Source organism: Malus domestica, chromosome 17, assembly GCF_042453785.1.
Source record: "Malus domestica chromosome 17, GDT2T_hap1".
NCBI classification, from domain to species: Eukaryota; Viridiplantae; Streptophyta; class Magnoliopsida; order Rosales; family Rosaceae; genus Malus; species Malus domestica.
In genome coordinates this window covers 16,188,269-16,209,393 of record NC_091677.1, presented here as the reverse complement: position 1 = coordinate 16,209,393, position 21,125 = coordinate 16,188,269, and the positions used below count along the sequence as shown (strand labels likewise).

The following is a 21,125-nucleotide window of genomic DNA, read 5'->3' as shown; positions in this document are numbered from 1 at the left end:
CCTTGTGATTTCCTCATTTTGAAGTATGCTTATCCCTTTGTGAATATCGATATATGTAGGTCATGACCTAGTTATTGTGGGGTTATGGATGCCCAATGAGAACGCGGGAGAACAGTGTTAACCATTTGACTTGAGCAGGTGCGTCGGCTTTTGGGGATAGACTTATACTCCCAACTTCATACCAACAGAGCAATTGGGCTTCATATCTATCTGCTTTGTGAGTGTCTCCACTTTTGATTAACACATCGATTACTCCTCGTCGTGTATCACTTTACAGAAAGACGGTGTTGACCCCCCAATAATTCATTGAAACTCTTTTTCATCTTTGTTGTGGTACAGAGTAGTAATGACCTCCAGTTAAGGATTTGATACATATTCCCTAAAGATTATACTTTTGTATAATATGCTTGGTTCTATTGTGTTTTATAGATACCGTTGCTTTTCACTGAACTGCCAAAGTTCAATTCCTTCATAGAAGTTTTCGTATCTTCAATTCTTTCTAGATGATATACTTGGCAATGCTATTCTGGAAAATATAATTAATACTCACTTGTTTACCTTTGTTTGTTTTCAGATTGGAAGATTTGTCTAGGTTTAAAATCACATTATGTTTTTACATATGTAATTGCCAAATCCTGCCATTTTTTTTTCCTAATTCCACACATATGTTGGTATAGGCATTTTCAAACTTTGGTTATAATTTGGTCTCTATACCTACAATGGTTCTATGTGGTGCGCACTCTTAACCCGATTATAAATTGAGTCTTCTGCCGGTGTTTTTGTTTTTTCTTTTGCAAATTCTTTGATGCTGTGTTGTATTTTTAAGTGGAAGCAATATCATACGGTATACTACAAGTTTCATGATTCATGGAAATTGAATCTTATATGTTTGGTGAATAAACATGATGTAAGAATTGTTCTTTGTCGACGTACAATGTGTAACTTGATACTGTTACTATAGTATTGATTCATTGCGACCAAGATATGTGAAAACAAATATGATTCCCAAGCTATAAGCAAGAATTTAATGAGTGGTCTCTAAGCATGTTTCTTGCCTTTATATCAAGCTTGCATGAAAATGAAGATGCTCTAAGAGAGTCTGTGACTTCCTTAGTAAGAGGAACCTTGAAATCACAATAGTTCAATCATTTCAATTGCGACAAACAACTATGTCACCATTGATTTATACTGTACTGTGTAGGTTAATATGGAACTTCTGAACATATAGAGTTCTCTACAATAAGCTTCAGTCCATTGGTTCTCTGTGGCGTCACTGCCTTTCTCGGTTGCAGGCCATTGGGAGAGGAAGGATGCGAATCAGTCTTGCACTCAAAGCAAAACCACAAGAGGCCCAAAGGTTAGTAAGGAAATGCAACTATTGGTCTTGTATTTACATGTATGCTAACTACGAATAACTCTTGAATGTTTAAACAGTTTATTCTTTGTTTTTACAGGAAATGCAACTGGTTACTTGTTGGCAACAACGTGCTTGCTGATTTGAGTCTTTTACATCTATGCTTGCTAACTATGAATAACTCTTGAATATTTGCAACTGGTTACTTGTTGGCAACAACATGCATGCTGATTTGAGTCTGGATACTAGTTCTTTTGAGGATACCATTTTAAGATTGTGTTTTGTAAGAGAGTTGTAGATGTTATGTTTAATTACTTTAGTCTAAAGTAGAGTTCCGAATTGGCACTATTCATGTTGCCTATGGAATGGGGTCTCTATTTTGCTTTAATTACAAAGCTGCCATTGTGTGTGTGGGATGTGCTTCGGCCAAAACACCCGGATTGGGCCGCTACATTTGGGCCTGGGAAACAGCTCCTTTGGAAGAGAGAGAGAGGGAGAGAGATTTCTTGCACGAATTGGGGGAGAGAAAGAGGGTTTCACGGCATCATTTGGGGGAGAGAAAGAGAGGGAGTTGGGTGCATGATTTGAGGGTAGAGAGATGGGGGAAGGCCTCACGCAGATAATGTGGCTGTGAGCCATGCCGTTGCAGAGAGAGAGAGAGAGAGAGAGAGAGATGACGGAAATTGAGGAGGAGGCCCATGCCTGCAGAGAGTGAGTGAGATCTGACAGCTAACTACTAATTTAGGCTTCCAACTGTCGGTGATTGAGAGGTTGCTGGGGAGCTGATGGCCTGTTTCACATTGAAAAGGTCAGTTCATCCAAATTTAGCAATTGACTCTCAAACTCTGAATCTGATTTCGTCTCCTTGCTGCTGTTCTCCTCCATTCCCCTCTTCTCTCTTTCTTCCATAAATTTAGTCAACTATTTCGATTATTCATTTTTTCTGATTGAATATCTGCGGCTTCACGAAAGATTCAGTTTTTGTCTGATCATTGTCAAACACTGTAGCAATTGTAAGTTTGTCAAAATTTATAATTATGGTTATTGATTGCTGGAATTTTGGTCGTAGTGGTCCAGATTTACATGCTCATGGTCTTATCCTTAATTTACTGTGAAAAGAAAAGATGGATAATTTAGTGCGAACTGTGCTTAATTCAATGGAGATTTGCTAGGTTTTAATACAATTAGGTTAATTGGATATTGGATATTTTCTCTAAAGGGTGAGAATTTTTATAGAATTGATAAGTTTTATCTCTTTCGGGTTACTTTATGTCTAGAATTAGTTGGATTTAGCATTCTTCACAAGCTTTGATAATTGTTTAATTTCTAAGTTTTGTTCCATGCATGGTTCATTTTTTTTTATAATTATTGAATCACTTCAATATTTGCTTGGTACTTAGGATCTGAAGCTTTTTGACTTTTGAAGAGCAGCTGCAGGGAAAGTAGGAGGTACTCTTTTTATCTTTGTGTGTGTTTTTATTTTTTTTATATATATATATTTTTTTTAAAACTCCGCCTATGTCTTACATGGCCGGTCCCAAGCCCGGATAAAGGAGGAGGGGGAGGGCGTCAGGTAGTCGACAGCCGGCACTCCATGATCACGTCGAATCCTTATGAAAATGAATCCAGAACAAAATCGCGCTAAAGCTAGGGCGTCACCCGTAAGTGGCGCGCTGTGTGGCCTGAGCACAGTGATAAGTGAGCAAGGGTCGCTGTATCTCCATCGGCACCCGGATGCAGTGTTAAATGAGCAAGGGGGCCATAGAAACTTCTTTTCGAACGACTCCACTCAAAGTTGTTTGGGAGCATATGCTCCTATCAACTTTACCCGGGACACACAAAAGAAGTACTTTGATCCTATTAGACGGGGGAGGGTGAAGAAGCTAGGACAGAAGGGTAGAGTTCAAGAGAGCAAAATGCGTTTAGGAACGTGGAATATAGGAACCTTAACGGGAAAATCTATGGAAGTAGTGGAAGTTATGGTGAGGAGAAGGATAAATATTATGTGCCTACAAGAAACTAAGTGGGTTGGTAGTAAGGCAAAGGATCTAGAAAACTCAGGGTTTAAACTTTGGTATTCGGGCACAAATAGAACGAGAAACGGTGTTGGCATCATCGTGGACAAGACCTTGGTACAAGATGTTGTAGATGTCAAGAGGGTAGGAGATAGAATCATGGCAATCAAGATTGTAATAGGACAAGAACTTATCAATGTGATTAGTGCGTACGCACCTCAAGTAGGGTTGGATACGAGTTCGAAGGAGAAATTTTGGGAAGATCTTGGAGACTTGGTGCAAGGAATTGCTCAGACGGAGAAGTTATTTATAGGAGGAGATTTAAATGGACACGTGGGCAGGGAGACAGGCAACTATGGAGGTTTTCATGGTGGCCATGGTTTTGGGGAGAGAAACGAGGATGGGGAAGCTATCTTGGATTTTGCAATGGCATATGATCTCTTCTTAGCCAACACCTTCTTTAAGAAGAGAGAAGAACATGTGATCACCTACAAGAGTGGGTCGTCAAAAACACAAATAGATTTTCTTCTAATGAGGAAAGGGGATCGTATAACTTGTAAGGATTGCAAAGTTATACCAGGAGAGAGCGTGGCTAATCAACATCGCTTGTTGGTGATGGATGTACATATCAAAAGAGTAAGACAAAAGAACAAGACTTGGAAGTGCCCAAGGACTAGATGGTGGAATCTAAAAGAAGAAAAACAAGTCATTTTCAAAGAGAAGGTAATCACCCAATGTGTGTGGGATAGAGAGGGGGAAGCTAGCCAAATGTGGGATTCCATGGCTAGTTGTATCCGAAAAGTAGCAAAAGAGGTATTAGGAGAGTCCAAGGGCTTTGCCCCACACCAAAAGGAATCTTGGTGGTGGAATGAGGAGGTACAAACAAAGGTGAAGGCTAAGAAGGAATGTTGTAAAACCTTATACAAGGAGAGGACTGATGAAAATGGTGAAAGGTATAGAAAAGCGAAGCAAGAGGCGAAGAAAGCTGTCAGAGAAGCTAAGTTAGCGGCTTACGACGATATGTATAAACGACTAGATACCAAAGAAGGAGAGTTGGATATCTATAAACTATCTAGAGCAAGGGAAAAGAAGACAAGGGACCTAAACCAAGTGAGGTGCATCAAGGATGAGGATGGAAAGGTTCTTGCTACAGAGAACGCGGTTAAAGACAGATGGAGAGGTTATTTTCATAATCTTTTCAATGAAGGACATGAAATGAGTGCTTCTTTAGGGGAGTTGAGTAACTCAGAAGAGTGTAGAAACTACTCTTTTTATCGTCGAATCCGGAAGGAAGAAGTGGTTGTAGCTTTGAAGAAGATGAAGCATAAAAAAGCAATAGGCCCAGACGATATACCAATCGAAGTGTGGAAACTTTTGGGAGAGACAGGTATAACATGGCTCACTGACCTTTTCAATAGGATTTTGAAAACGAAGAAGATGCCAAATGAGTGGCGAATGAGCACTTTGGTGCCTATCTACAAGAATAAGGGCGACGTACAAAATTGCATGAACTATAGGGGTATTAAGCTAATGAGTCATACAATGAAGCTCTGGGAGAGAGTCATTGAGCATAGATTGAGGCAAGAGACACGGGTTTCGGACAACCAATTCGGGTTCATGCCAGGGCGCTCAACCATGGAGGCAATCTATCTCTTACGAAGATTGATGGAAAGATATAGAGATGGGAAAAAGGATTTACACATGGTCTTTATAGATTTGGAAAAAGCGTATGATAGGGTCCCAAGAGACATTCTTTGGAGGATTTTAGAGAAGAAAGGAGTACGAGTAGCATATATCCAAGCTATAAAGGATATGTATGAAGGAGCAAAGACTGCCGTAAGAACTCATGAAGGACAAACCGAAAGCTTTCCCATAACTGTAGGATTACATCAAGGCTCATCCTTAAGCCCTTACCTTTTTGCGTTGGTAATGGATGAGTTAACACGACATATTCAAGATGATATTCCTTGGTGTATGCTTTTCGCAGACGATATAGTGTTGATAGATGAAACTCAGGAAGGGGTAAATGCAAAGCTTAACCTTTGGAGAGAAGTGTTGGAATCTAAAGGTCTTCGCCTAAGCCGATCAAAGACAGAATATATGGAGTGCAAGTTCAGTGCAAATGGAGGCCAAAACGAGTTAGGGGTGAGGATCGGAGATCAAGAAATACCAAAGAGCGACCGTTTTCGTTACCTAGGATCTATCTTGCAAAAGAACGGAGAATTAGATGGAGATCTCAACCATAGAATACAAGCTGGATGGATGAAGTGGAAGAGTGCATCCGGCGTGTTGTGTGACCGCCGTATGCCACTGAAGCTCAAGGGAAAATTTTATAGGACGGCAATAAGGCCGGCGATGCTGTATGGCACAGAATGTTGGGCGGTGAAACATCAACACGTACACAAAATGGGTGTAGCGGAGATGAGGATGCTTCGTTGGATGTGTGGGCACACGAGAAAGGATAAGATTAGGAATGAGGATATCCGGGGTAAAGTAGGAGTAGCCGAAATTGAAGGAAAGATGAGAGAAAATCGGTTACGGTGGTTTGGACATGTGCAAAGAAGGCCTACTGACGTTCCGATTAGAAGATGCGACTATGGGACAGAGGTTCAGGGCCGAAGGGGTAGAGGAAGACCTAGGAAAACTTTGGAAGAGACTCTAAGAAAAGACTTAGAGTACTTGGATCTAACGAAGGACATGACACAGGATCGAGCACAATGGCGTTCTAAGATTCATATAGCCGATCCCACTCAGTGACTTGGATTTTCCAAGTCTCCAACCGAGAAGTTTTCCTCACTCGGGAAATTAAGGGAACACTACCCCAACCTACATGCTCCACTCAGAAAGCTTCAACATACAAGCTTTAACAAAAGAAAATTCAAAGAACTTAGCGAAGAAGGCTTTGGTGTATTTAACACAATACGTTGAAATGAAGGAAAGCTTATTTATTGATATCCCCGATAAGCTACAAATATGTACATATACATGAGTCAAAATAAGCATACAAGAGGGAGCCTTCACAAAGGTTGCTTAGGAGAAGTCTCAGCAGTCGGTAGAGCCCCAGAAAGAGAAGGCACCGGAGGGGGATCATTTGGAGCCTCAGTACTGGACAGAACCCTAGAAGGAGGAGGCATCAGAGGTTGATCATTTGGAGCTTCGTTACGCGGTACAGCCCCAGAAGACGAAGGCAATAAATGCCTTTGGAACAAACCCACAAATCTCTGATGATCAAGTAAAACCTGACCATCAGTTTCCTTCATCTGGTCAAGCTTCCTCTTCATGTTTGTAGCATAGTCATGTGCGAGCCGGTGCAACTGTTTATTCTCATGCTTGAGCCCTCTAATCTCCTGTTTGAGACTCATCACTTCAGCCGCCAATGATTCAACTTGGCGGGTTCGAGCAAATAGGCGTTGGGCCATATTAGACACAGAACCTGCACACTGAACACTGAGAGCCAGCGAATCCTTAACAGCTAACTCATCAGACCGTTTGGAAAGTAGTCTGTTATCTTTGGGAGTGAGAAGGTTCCTGGCCACCACCGCAGCGGTCATATCATTCTTCATCACGGAATCCCCAACGGTAAGAGGACCAGTAGGGGAGACGAAGGATGGGCGCCATATGTTGTCTGGAGAAGGCGGGGCTGCCTCTTCAACAAGGTTCAAGTCAAAACGACGGTCGGAGGGGCCAGACATTTTCAAAGGTGTTGAAGAGAGAAGAGGTCGGACAAATCAAGATCTTAGAAGTGCAAGAATGAAGCTTCTACTGGTGGAGATTCAAGTGTGCTTTGGAACTTAATGCCAGCCCCTATAAAAATCTGCACTCGACGAAGCTTCAGAAATCGAAGAGGCGCCTGCTCAGAAATCGAAGAGGCGTTTGCTTTCTCAAAAGCTGGGCTGCTTAGAGATCACGAGGGTTGATCTCAGAAATCGAAGAGGCGTTTGCTTTCTCAAAAGTTGGGCTGCTCAAAGACCACGAAGGCCGATCTCAAAAATCGAAGAGGCGCTCGCTTTCTCAAAAGCTGGGCTCCTCAGAGACCACGAGGGCCGATCTCAGAAATCGAAGAGGCACCTACTTTTCCAGCCTTTTCCAGCCTTGTCAGCACCTGTCACACGCACACTCAGTTTTGCGGAAATTATGGGCATTCTGTCAAAGACTTTTGGGGAAGTAGAAAACACATGAATCTTACTGTTCAATCACCCACTTCCCACACGCAACAATAGCTCATGGGTACCACAAATAACTTTGCCAAAGTTGAGCACGTGAAGCTTGCAGCTCCCACTACATCGCTCTGACCAAGAAGGGTAAAAGAATAGCAAAGAAACAGCACTAACAAAGTTTAGACCCATAAATTTTGAAGGTCTAGCTACCATATTATTACCCACAAGGGTAAAGGAACAGTACCACTGCTGGATAATTGGAAAGTCCCTGTGTGTCAACCTCTGTGCTTCGTGGCAAGGTAGACTAGCAAACATGCCCAACCTTTACTCACATTCGAGAAAACACTCCCAATAAGATTGCTTGCTCCAAAATCGAAGAGGCACCGTCCTCCGAATCTCGAGAGCCAGACTCCCAACATGACTACTTTCTTAAAAATCGAAGAGAGGGTAAAGGAACAGTACCATTGCTGGATAATTGGAAAGTCCCTGTGTGTCAACCTCTGTGCTTCGTGGCAAGGTAGACTAGCAAACATGCCCAACCTTTACTCACATTCGAGAAAACACTCCCAACAAGATTGCTTGCTCCAAAATCGAAGAGGCACCGCCCTCCGAATCTCGAGAGCCAGACTCCCAACATGATTACTTTCTCAAAAATCGAAGAGACACTGCTCCCCGAATCTCGAGAGCCAGACCCCCAGCATGATTGCTTTCTCAAAAATCGATGAGGCATCGTTCTCCGAATCAATCGAAGAGGCGCTCGCTTTCTCAAGAGCTGGGCTGCTCAGAGACCACGAGGGCCGATCTCAGAAATCGAAGAGGCACCTACTTTTCTAGCCTTGTCAGCACCTGTCACACGCACACTCAGCTTAGCAGAAATTATGGGCATTCTGTCGAAGACTTCTGGTGAAGTAAAAATCACATGAATCTTACTGTTCAATCACCCACTTCCCACACGCAACAATAGCTCATGGGTACCACAAATAACTTTGCCAAAGTTCTTTGCCAAAGTTGAGCACGTGAAGCTTGCAACTCCCACTACATCGCTCTGACCAAGAAAGGTAAAAGAATAGCAAAGAAACAACACTAACAAAAGTTTAGACACATAAATTTTGAAGGTCTAGCTACCACATTATTACCCACAACTGTAAAGGAACAGTACCACTGCTGGATAATTGGAAAGTCCCTGTGTGTCAACCTCTGTGCTTCGTGGCAAGGTAGACTAGCAAACATGCCCAACCTTTACTCACATTCGAGAAAACACTCCCAATAAGATTGCTTGCTCCAAAATCGAAGAGGCACCGTCCTCCGAATCTCGAGAGCCAGACTCCCAACATGACTACTTTCTCAAAATCGAAGAGAGGGTAAAGGAACAGTACCATTGCTGGATAATTGGAAAGTCCCTGTGTGTTAACCTTTGTGCTTCGTGGCAAGGTAGACTAGCAAACATGCCCAACCTTTACTCACATTCGAGACAACACTCCCAACAAGATTGCTTGCTCCAAAATCGAAGAGGCACCGCCCTCCGAATCTCGAGAGCTAGACTCCCAACATGATTACTTCCTCAAAAATCGAAAAGACACTGCTCTCCGAATCTCGAGAGTCATACCCCCAGCATGATTGCTTTCTCAAAAATCGAAGATGCATCGTTCTCCGAATCTCGAGAGCCAGATACCACAGACCACTTTTTCAAAGTGCTGTGACAGAGTTAAAACATGTGAAACTGGCAGCTCCCACTACCGTGCTATGACCAAGCAGGGTAAAGGAATAGCATTACTACTTGTTGTTAGGGAGACTCCTATATATGTCGACCTCCATCCCCAACGGACAGGCAGACCTGCAAAAATGCTCAACCCTTCATCATATCTGAGAGGGCACTCCCAACGAAGCCTTTCGAAATATTCAGCTTTCTTTCCCCCCGATAATACCTCTGCAAACAAGCTATACTAGAGCAAGAATATCTCATATCATCAGGGTTAAAAGCAAGAGTATCCCATATCATGCTTTTTCCCTGTCTTTTCTTGTGGCCTTGTTTTTACCTGCAAGACAAGGAGAAAGAGAGCAATCAGTCAGCACTTGGAATCAAGCTTCCAGCCAGGAACTGACTGCCTGGAACCCCTTACCTGATTACTTACCTGGCATTGCTCTCGAGTACTCATCTTCAACATCTTATGTTTCCAGGGAAGATTCCGCATCTGCTTGAGGAACAGATAGGGCAAGTGCGAAGGATACAAGGAAGCATGTGGAGACAAGCGTAACAGCACACGTGCCGATACATTCATTACTCTGTCAAACGCAAAAGTATCCCATATCAGTAGGGTGGAACGTACTCTAGATTTGATGGACTTGTTTTGACCCTCAAATTCTTCAGTCGGCCTTATACTCTGGAGGAAACCAGAAAACCCTCCAGCTCAGTTCAAGAATAAGCCTGTGGAAAGTTACTTCTTCAAAAGCAAAAGTATCTCATATCATCTCTTTTCATTTTTCTTCTCTTTATCCTTCATGCTGCTGCAAGATGGGGAGAAGGTGAACAATCAGTCGGAGCTTTGATTGCTTACCTTGTCTGTCACCTCTTTCAGCAGACCCCCTAGCTCGGCGACTTGGGGGACTCCTACTACATGGTTTGTATCGCGCTTGACCAAGCCTGAAACTACAAGTAAGCTTCAAGTGAAATTGATACATTACCTTGTGCATCTCCACCAGTTAAAGATACCACCCCTGGATGGAGGAAGAGTACTTCCAGAGAAGATGCCACATCTACCTATGAGACAGATAAGGCAAGTCAAGACGACACCACACTCCGATACTTAGAAGTTTCGTGATTACGAGATCATTCTCCCACAATATTTCCTAATGTCATTTGTACTAAATCATTCACTTGTACTCACTAAATGAGAGCTTGAACCTATGTACTTGTGTAAACCCTTCACAATTAATGAGAACTCTTCTATTCCGTGGACGTAGCCAATCTGGGTGAACCACGTACATCTTGTGTTTGCTTTCCTATCTCTATCCATTTATATACTTATCCACACTAATGACCGGAGCAATCTAGCGAAGATCACAAAAAGCGATCGTTTTCGCTACCTAGGATCTATCTTGCAAGAGAACGGAGAATTAGATGGAGATCTCAACCATAGAATACGAGCTGGATGGAAAGAGTGCATCCGGCGTGTTGTGTGACCGTCGTAGGCCACTGAAGCTCAAGGGAAAATTTTATAGGACGGCAATAAGGCTAGCGATGTTGTATGGCACAGAATGTTGGGTGGTGAAGCATCAACACGTACACAAAATGGGTGTAGCGGAGATGAGGATGCTTCGTGGGATGTGTGGGCACACGAGAAAGGATAAGATTGGGAATGAGGATATCCAAGGTAAAGTAGGAGTAGCCGAAATTGTAGGAAATATGAGAGAAAATCGGCTCCGGTGATTTTGAACATGTGCAAAGAAGGCCGACTGACGCTCCGGTTCGAAGATGTGACTACGGGACAGAGGTTCAGGGCCGAAGGGGTAGAGGAAGACCTAGGACAACTTTGGAAGAGACTCTAAGAAAAGACTTAGAGTACTTGGATCTAACGGAGGACATGACACAAAACCGAGCGCAATGGCGTTCTAGGATTCATATAGCCGACCCCACTTAGTGGGAAAAGGCTTTGTTGTTGTTGTTGTTGTTGTATATATATTTTTTTTAATTTCTATTTTTTCTGCAAGACATGAAATATATTGTAGGAATCAAATGTATGATTGTCACGAAATGTGTATATCTTCTGTGGAATATTATTGGTGATGCATAACTTTGTAGATTAAAATCCTGTAAAGGTGGTGTCGGTGAGGGAAAATATCAAGTGTGAATTTGTGTGATTGACACTCAATATTGAAAAAAACAATACCAGGTACATCATAAATCCATTGTAACCTACTTGGACGAAAAGTTCCAGGCTATCTTTATACCAACTCGTGCAAAAAACACTATCTTTATACCAAGTGTTGCATAAAAACGATAGTTGTTATCCCAGACTAACTTATCAGAATTTGTACAGCATTTCATGCTTATATTTCTTATTTTTGAAACTCTTTTATCTCGTTGTTTCTTGACTAATTTTCTGGAAGTGAGGTTGAATACCAATTGGTGGTCTCTGGCTGAGATTTAATTCTTTTTAAACACTCCTCATAGGCCATTATGATTGATACTTTAATACGATAGCAGAGATGCAAATTTGTGCTCCTTTAGTTTATGTCTATTAAGTCGCTTTTAGAATTAACAATTACCATGCATCCAATTCCAGGACTTTATATTTACATGTAGGGAGTCGGGTTTTTTGATACAGAATGTAAGTGGCCCCACTTCGCGTATTCTGAAAGTATCTAAGCTTGGTAATGATTTTGACGGTCATGTCTGATGCCTTCTCAAACATGAATAGCCTGTGGGGTTTAAAAGATTGATATCAATTCCAAATTGTGGAATTGATATCAAAGGCTGATTGTAAAACTGATATCAAAGCCAATAGTAAGTGTTTGGGGGCTTCTTGGTATGATAGTTATATGTCTGTTCTGTGTTTGTTTTATTTCTGTCTGTTCTTAGAGTGTACTCCTTATCCCGTGATGTGTAACAGAGACATAGCCAAAAAGAAGCTTGCATCATTTGCGGTGAAACCGGATATGAGGAAAAAAGTTTTTGCAGTTTCTATCTTCTGCATGGTTTCCGGATGGGTATGCAATATCTTTTAAATCCCACGGTGTGCTCAAAGTTAGAACTAAGTAGATTTGTTGCACATTCTTCGTCTGAAGATATCCTAAAGAGCCAGAATTATATTATGGGTGGGAGAAGCAAAATATATATGTGATGAATTTGGATTTTGCAGTCTCTAGATGAGGAGAGGCTCCACGCCTCTTCCTCCGGTGTTGTGGGATTTTAATTTAATTAATTTTTTGGTCATTTGCTTTGCTTTCCGTATAGTTTATAGTGTGATGTGCAGCATTGGTGTAGGCTCCAATGATATCGGGTGCTTTAGGATTGAGACTGACACAGCACGAAGCAATGAAAGGGTTACCAGCGTAATCCCTTACAGAACAAAGTTACTGGAGTCCACCAGTTTGATAGAAATCCCAAAGGATAATTTGATTAATTGATTGAAAAGTGTCTAGATGATTACAAAGCCATGGCTTAAATAAGCCTTTTACAACCTTTTGGAAAACTCAAAAGACTTAGGAAATTAAAATGAAAATAACTACATATAATAATGCCCTTGAAACCCTAAAAGACTCCATTTATTAGTAGACTGTTGTTTCGATGATTTTCTGTAAAAGATGGCTCTAGCCACTTTCGTGGGAGAATTGAACACCTCTTCTACGACCGCACCAGAAATGAAAGTAGCGTTCATTCAACAAGAAAAGTTCAAAACATCAACTTTCGAGATATGACCGTAGCAAATAATCTATTAACACGTGAATTACCAATTCTCCAATCATTTTTATTTATTGCTCGCCGTTTCCTTCTTTTAGTTTTATTGCATGTGAAATAATCGGATTTCTGTCCTACATCAGAGACAAACCTCTAAATTGATTGGTAAATCAATTATTGGATGCTAGCGGCAGCTAAATCCTCTCGAAAATTGGTTTATTTAGTACATATTTGTATAATATTTTGATAGAAAATGTGTTATATTCTTTCTGTATTTGGTTCGCAAAGGGAGGGCAACATTTTTCGGGCTTTGGATATTAAAGACTAAAGATGATTTTACTTTGTTAATTAGTTTAATTAGCATGTGGTTTGGTGGGGTCTCGTACGTATGATGGAACTAAAGTGTGTGACAGAAGAATCACAGTTGGTATTATAGTTGACAGTGGATCTTTGTACGATAGACAGACATCTTGCTGGATGAGTTGTGCTTTTACCAACCCTACAACAACAACAACAACAACAAAGCCTTTTCCCACTAAGTGGGGTCGGCTATATGAATCCTAGAACGTCATTGCGCTCGGTTTTGTGTCATGTCCTCCGTTAGATCCAAGTACTCAAGTCTTTTCTTAGGGTCTCTTCCAAAGTTTTCCTAGGTCTTCCTCTACCCCTTCGGCCCTGAACTTCTGTCCCGTAGTCACATTTTTGAACCGGAGCGTCAGTAGGCCTTCTTTGCACATGTCCAAACCACCGGAACCGATTTTCTCTCATATTTTCTTCAATTTTGGCTACTCCTACTTTACCTCGGATATCCTCATTCCCAAATCTTATCCTTTCTGGTGTGCCCATACATCCCACGAAGAATCCTCATCTCCGCTACACCCATTTTGTGTACGTGTTGATGCTTCACCGCCCAACATTCTGTGCCATACAACATCGCTGGCCTTATTGCCGTCCTATAAAATTTTCCCTTGAGCTTCAATGGCCTACGACGGTCACACAACACGCCGGATACACTCTTACACTTCATCCATCCAGCTTGTATTCTATGGTTGAGATCTCCATCTAATTCTCCGTTCTCTTGCAAGATAGATCCTAGGTAGCGAAAACGGTCACTTTTTGTGATCTTCGCTAGATTGCTCTGGTCATTAGTGTGGATAAGTATATAAATGGATAGAGATAGGAAAGCAAACACAAGATGTACGTGGTTCATCCAGATTGGCTACGTCCACGGAATAGAGGAGTTCTCATTAATTGTGAAGGGTTTACACAAGTACATAGGTTCAAGCTCTCCTTTAGGGAGTACAAGTGAATGATTTAGTACAAATGACATTAGGAAATATTGTGGGAGAATGATCTCGTAACCACGAAACTTCTAAGTACCGGAGTGTGGTATCGTCTTGACTTTCCTTATCTGTCTCATAGGTAGATGTGGAATCTTCTCTGGAAGTACTCTTCCTCCATCCAGGGGTGGTATCTGAAACTGGTGGAGATGCACAAGGTAATGTATCAATGTCACTTGAAGCTTACTTGTAGTTTCAGGCTTGGTCAAGCGCGATACAAACCATGTAGTAGGAGTCCCCCAAGTCGCCGAGCTAGGAGATCTGCTGAAAGAGGTAACAGACAAGGTAAGCAATCAGAGCTCCGGCTGATTGTTCACATTCTCCCTATCTTGTAGGCAGCATGAAGGATAAAGAGAAGAAAAATGAGAAGAGATGATATGGGATACTTTTGCTTTTGAAGAAGTAACTTTCCACAGGCTTATTCTTGAACTGGGCTGGAGGGTTTTCTGGTTTCCTCCAGAGTATAAGGCCGACTGAAGAATTTGAGGGTCAAAACAAGTCCATCAAATCTAGAGTACGTTCGACCCTGCTGATATGGGATACTTTTGCTTTTGACAGAGTAGTGGATGTATCGGCACGTGTGTTGTTACGCTTGTCTCCACATGCTTCCTTGTATCCTTCTCACTTGCCCTATCTGTTCCTCAGGCAGATGCGGTATCTTCCCTGGAAGCATAAGATGTTGAAGATGAGTACTCGAGAGCAATGCCACGTAAGTAATCAGGTAAGGGGTTCCAGGCAGTCAGTTCCTGGCTGGAAGCTTGCTGACTGATTGCTCTCTTTCTCCTTGTCTTGCAGGTAAGAACAAGGCCAAAGGAAAAGACAGGAAAAAAGCATGATATGGGATACTCTTGCTTTTAACCCTGATGATATGAGATATTCTTGCTCTAGTATAGCTTGTTTACAGAGGTATTATCGGGGGGAAAGAAAGCTGAATATTTCGAAAGGCTTCGTTGGGAGTGCCCTCTCAGATAAGAGGAAGGGTTGAGCATTTTTGCAGGTCTGCCTGTCCGTTGGGGATGGAGGTCGACATATATAGGAGTCTCCCTAACATCAAGTAATAATGCTATTCCTTTACCCTGCTTGGTCATAGCACGGTAGTGGGACCTGCCAGCTTCACAAGTTTTAACTGTGTCAGAGCACTTTGAAAAAGTGGTATGTGGTATCTGGAAAGCTGATGTTGCGTGTGAAGATTACAGACAAGCTTTATCCAAGGAGATCCGGCTCTTGAAGTTGGGAAAGTGGTGCCTCTTCGGTTTTCGAACAAGCAATCCTGTCGGGGATCTGGCTCTCGAGATTCAGAGAACGATGCCTCTTCGATTTTTGAGAAAGCAATCCTGCTGGGGGTCTGGCTCTCGAGATTCGAAGAGCGGCGTCTTCGATTTTTGAGAAAGTAATCATGTTGGGAGTCTGGCTCTCGAGATTCGGAGGGCGGTGCCTCTTCGATTTTGGAGCAAGCAATCTTGTTGGGAGTGTTTTCTCGAATATAAGTAAAGGTTGGGCATGTTTGCTAGTCTACCTTGCCACGAAGCACAGAGGTTGACACACAGGGACTTTCCAATTATCCAGCAGTGGTACTGTTCCTTTACCCTCTCTTCGATTTTTGAGAAAGTAATCTGTTAGGAGTCTGGCTCTCGAGATTCGGAGGGCGGTGCCTCTTCGATTTTGGAGCAAGCAATCTTGTTGGGGGTGTTTTCTCAAATGTGAGTAAAGGTTGGGCATGTTTGCTAGTCTACCTTGCCACGAAGCACAGAGGTTGACACACAGGGACTTTCAAATTATCCAGCAGTGGTACTGTTCCTTTACCCTCTCTTCGATTTTTGAGAAAGTAATCATGTTGGGAGTCTGGCTCTCGAGATTCGGAGGGCGATGCCTCTTCGATTTTGGGGCAAGCAATCTTGTTGGGAGTGTTTTCTCAAATGTGAGTAAAGGTTGGGCATGTTTGCTGGTCTACCTTGCCACGAAGCACAGAGGTTGACACACCGAGACTTTCCAATTATCCAGCAGTGGTACTGTTCCTTTACCCTTGTGGGTATTAATATGGTAGCTAGGCCTTCAAAATTTATGTGTCTAAACTTTGTTAGTGTTGTTTCTTTGCTATTCTTTTACCCTTCTTGGTCAGAGCGATGTAGTGAGAGTTGCAAGCTTCACGTGTCTCAACTTTGTCAGAGAACTTTGGCAAAGTTATATGTGGTACCCATGAGCTACTGTTGCGTGTGGGAAGTGGGTGATTGAACAGTACGATTCATGTGCTTTCTACTTTGCCAGGAATCTTCGACAGAATGCCCATAATTTCCGCAAAGCTGAGTGTGCGTGTGACAGGTGCTGACAAGGCTGGAAAAGTAGTCTCAACTTTGTCAGAGAACTTTGGCAAAGTTATATGTGGTACCCATGAGCTACTGTTGCGTGTGGGAAGTGGGTGATTGAACAGTACGATTCATGTGCTTTCTACTTCGCCAGAAATCTTCGACAGAATGCCCATAATTTCCGCAAAGCTGAGTGTGCGTGTCACAGGTGCTGACAAGGCTGGAAAAGTAGGTGCCTCTTCGATTTCTGAGATCGGCCCTCGTGGTCTCTGAGCAGCCCAGCTTTTGAGAAAGCAAACCTCTTCGATTTCTGAGATCGGCCCTCGTGGTCTCTGAGCAGCCCAGCTTTTGAGAAAGCAAACCTCTTCGATTTCTGAGATCGGCCTTCGTGGTCTTTGAGCAGCCCAGCTTTTGAGAAAGCAAACGCCTTTTCGATTTCTGAGATCGACCCTCGTGGTCTCTGAGCAACCCAGCTTTTGAGAAAGCAAACGCCTCTTCGATTTCTGAAGCTTCGTCGAGTGCAGATTTTTATAGAGGTTGACATGAAGTTCCAAAGCACACTTGAATATCCACCAGTAGAAGCTCCATTCTTGCACTTCTAAGATCTTGATTTGTCCGACCTCTTCTCTCTTCTACACCTTTGAAAATGTATGGCCCCTCCGACCGTCGTTTTGACTTGAACCTTGTTGAAGAGGCAGCCCCGCCTTCTCCAGACAACATATGGCGCCCATCCTTCGTCTCCCCTACTGGTCCTCTTACCGTTGGGGATTCCGTGATGAAGAATGATATGACCGCTGCGGTAGTGGCCATGAACCTTCTCACTCCCAAAGATAACAGACTACTTTCCAAACGGTCTGATGAGTTGGCTGTTAAGGATTCTCTGGCTCTTAGTGTTCAGTGTGCAGGTTCTGTGTCTAATATGGCCCAACGCCTATTTGCTCGAACCCGCCAAGTTGAATCATTGGCGGCTGAAGTGATGAGTCTCAAACAGGAGATTAGAGGGCTCAAGCATGAGAATAAACAGTTGCACCGGCTCGCACATGACTATGCTACAAACATGAAGAGGAAGCTTGACCAGATGAAGGAATCTGATGGTCAGGTTTTACTTGATCATCAGAGATTTGTGGGTTTGTTCCAAAGGCATTTATTGCCTTCGTCTTCTGGGGTTGTACCGCGTAATGAAGCACCAAATGATCAACCTCTGATGCCTCCTCCTTCTAGGGTTCTGTCCAGTACTGAGGCTCCGAATGATCCCCCTCTGGTGCCTTCTCTTTCTGGGGCTCTACCGACTGCCGAGACTTTTCCTAAGCAACCTTTGTGAAGGCTCCCTCTTGTTTGTTTATTTTGACTCAAGTATATGTACATATTTGTAATTTATCGGGGATATCAATAAATAGGCTTTCCTTCATTTCAACGTATTGTGTTAAATCACCAAAGCCTTCTTCGCTAAGTTCTTTGAATTTTCTTTTGTTGAAGCTTGTATGTTGGAGCTTTGTGAGTGGAGCATGTAGGTTGAGGTAGTGTTCCCTTAATTTCCCGAGCGAGGACAACTTCTCGGTTGGAGACTTGGAAAATCCAAGTCACTGAGTGGGATCGGCTATATGAATCTTAGAACGCCATTGTGTTCTGTCCTGTGTCATGTCCTCCGTTAGATCCAAGTACTCTAAGTCTTTTCTTAGGGTCTCTCTCAAAGTTTTCCTGGGTCTTCCTCTACCCCTTCGGCCCTGAACCTCTGTCCCATAGTCGCATCTTCTAATCGGAGCGTCAGTAGGCCTTCTTTGCACATGTCCAAACCACCGTAACCGATTTTCTCTCATCTTTCCTTCAATTTCGGCTACTCCTACTTTACCCCGGATATCCTCATTCCTAATCTTATCCTTTCTCGTGTGCCCACACATCCAACGAAGCATCCTCATCTCCGCTACACCCATTTTGTGTACGTGTTGATGCTTCACCGCCCAACATTCTATGCCATACAGCATCGCCGGCCTTATTGCCGTCCTATAAAATTTTCCCTTGAGCTTCAGTGGCATACGGCAGAAAAACATTTCAGAAAACTTGGATTTTGAAGAAAAAACGCCCAGATGAACGCCCTGCGCTCCAGCGACGCCTCCGCCCACTCCCACGAAACTGAGGCGGCAACTCTCACGCCCAGCCTTGGAGGCGCTCTAGGCTAGTTTCTTAGAACATTGGTGTTGATACCGAAAAAGAAGATGAACTTAAAAGAATAGAGTTGTTTTAGGACCAACTGATGAAAAGGATTAGAGACAAGGTTGTCGAATACACTCTCGGTCATGCATCTGTGATGTTGTGAGAGCTCTAAGACTATCGCTGCAACATGGAGAAAGGAAAAGTCCATGGAGGGTTTTGGTGCATTTTTGTTTTGTCTGAGTGTAAGTTGTTACATTTGATATCGAACTATACTCAAATGTATGAAACATTATAGGTTTCTGAAAAAACATAGTTGGGAAGTATAATACATCAATGAATTCTGTTTTTAACTTCATGTTACATGAACTATATAGAGCAACTCTGCTGAGTTGTTTGCGATAGAATTTTTCATTGGACACATCATACCATTAGGTTGAGTTGGCATTTCTGTTATGCACTGTCGACCGTCTGCCCCGGCTTAGGTGGTAACAGGATTAGGTGGTGTTGAGGTTGATTTTTGAGTCGAAGTTTAACCCATTAAAGATATATATTAGTGTCGCTAATAGCTTGAATTGACACAAGACCATATTCTTTGGTCATTACTTCTTATAAATGCTAATGCATACTAATACCTGCAACAAATAATGTTGAACCCTATCATTAGGTGTTTAATTAGTTGGTTGTTTCGTAATCAGATTGCTGAACAAAAAGTTTGTGTGATCAAGCATGTATCATTGCAATTGGAATTTGTGGCGTGATAGTGTTGTGTTGTTCATGCAGTGTTTAAATGAATAAATTTTCTATTTCATTTCCATTATAATTAGAAATTTAGAATCATACATGACATTAATTTCAAATAGCTCTTTAAAGTCTCTATTTTAGATTTGTGTATTTGTGATTTTGGATGACACTGAAATTATTAATGGGTTTGTTTTATTTAGTTGAAAATTAGACCTTTGATTGTAGGGTTTGTGTAACTGTTGTATTTATGTTTGGGTAAAGTTGCTGTAATTAGTTTAGTTGCTTTGCAGGGTTGTTTAGTTGGACTTTTAATGGACGAATTCCAGTTTTCAGTGCTTGGCCACCAACACCAGCAGCAGCACCATTTGGTTTTAATTTTGGGAAAACTGAGCATTAGGTTATGTGTGTTTTTGCAAGAAAAGCTGGAACTTTTTTTTGTTGAGGAAGAAGATTGATACTGATTCAGACATGCGTTTACATTTTTATTTTCAACTTTTTGTTAGAGATTGCTATGTGAGACTACTACTAACTCAACATTTGTTTTCCTTAAGATTTTTAATCTTATAGATTAATAATGTTAGTTTCACTAACTTGGTATGTGATCAAGTACATGATTGGGTAATGGCAAATTTAATGTTTGTTTTCTACCCTTTCTTATGTTGCTATATTGTTTTATGTTGTAGATGATAGTTATCAACTATATATTTTATGAAAAGTGTTTCTATATAGCCACACACAATACATATAATCCATTTAACATTCTTGTGGCAACGCAGACTAAATCTTTGGACAAATAAACATCTTTCATATTTTGTCAATAATTCTTTTGGGAATTTTTTCCTCGTTAACGTATGTCTCCTTGCTCTTCATCAAATTTACTGCTGGCCTTTCAGTTTTCTCCAACTTGTCAATTAATATGGCTTATGAATATTTGGAAGAACATCTTGAATATTGCTAAAAGAACACCTTATCGATTTAAAACCAGCAACATCGCACAAGGCTCAATTGTTAGTGATAACTAGAATGTAAAAATTGTTGTTTTGTGAAATACAATGTCTTAATGTCTAGGAGTATCATTTTTGTCCCTAAAACTGCACACACAGATGGAATGGCATGACTATGAGTATCATTGAGAAAGAGGATGATACTAAAATTTTCAGTCTTAGAGGGATGCCATTACCGTAAGATATTCAGTCCTGAAGAGTGGTTGTGACTAAGTGCTTATTAGTCCTTATAAGGTACGACGTTGTCTGCTGCTAGCACATCCAACTTATCTGTAACTGCATCTATCTCAAAATCATTCACGCCATCGATTTGCTCCGGCACGTCGCTTACTTTTAGCCTACAAGTATTGCATGAACAGATGAAATTCAACTTGAGAGCAATGAAATAAAGCTTCATTTTTGCCTTAGAGAGATAGGATTGCTTGAGCTACGAGTTTTGGTGATCGTAAAATACGAATTTATCAAATGCATGTCAACAATTCTTTATATAGTAAACATAATATATTAATATTACTCTAGTTGAGAGAGGATTCTTGAGGACGAAAACACAACACCCTAGAAAGGAAATAATACAAAATCCAATATCATCAGGAAAAATTGAAAATAACTAAAATTGCAAAGGGAAAAATTAACGAAACTATAGTCGTCTTGTGTTTAATGTT

The 21,125-nt window shown here is 41.8% G+C and overlaps 1 protein-coding gene across 9 annotated transcripts in view; it reads left to right on the top strand.

The window, feature by feature from the left end:
- Positions 1 to 20,106, top strand: part of LOC103417281 (putative pentatricopeptide repeat-containing protein At1g16830) — a 32,330-nt gene extending 12,224 nt beyond the window's left edge. For 8 of the 9 annotated variants that reach the window (XM_070817430.1, XM_070817427.1, XM_070817431.1 and 5 more), the window contains 5 exons: positions 60 to 217; positions 1,202 to 1,357; positions 1,455 to 2,162; positions 2,755 to 2,803; positions 19,750 to 20,106. The gene's annotated coding sequence lies outside the window, so the exon portion shown is untranslated. The remainder of the gene's footprint in view (positions 1 to 59; positions 218 to 1,201; positions 1,358 to 1,454; positions 2,163 to 2,754; positions 2,804 to 19,749) is intronic. The other variant, XM_070817426.1, reaches the window with a different exon arrangement.
- The last annotated feature ends 1,019 nt before the right edge of the window (positions 20,107 to 21,125 follow it).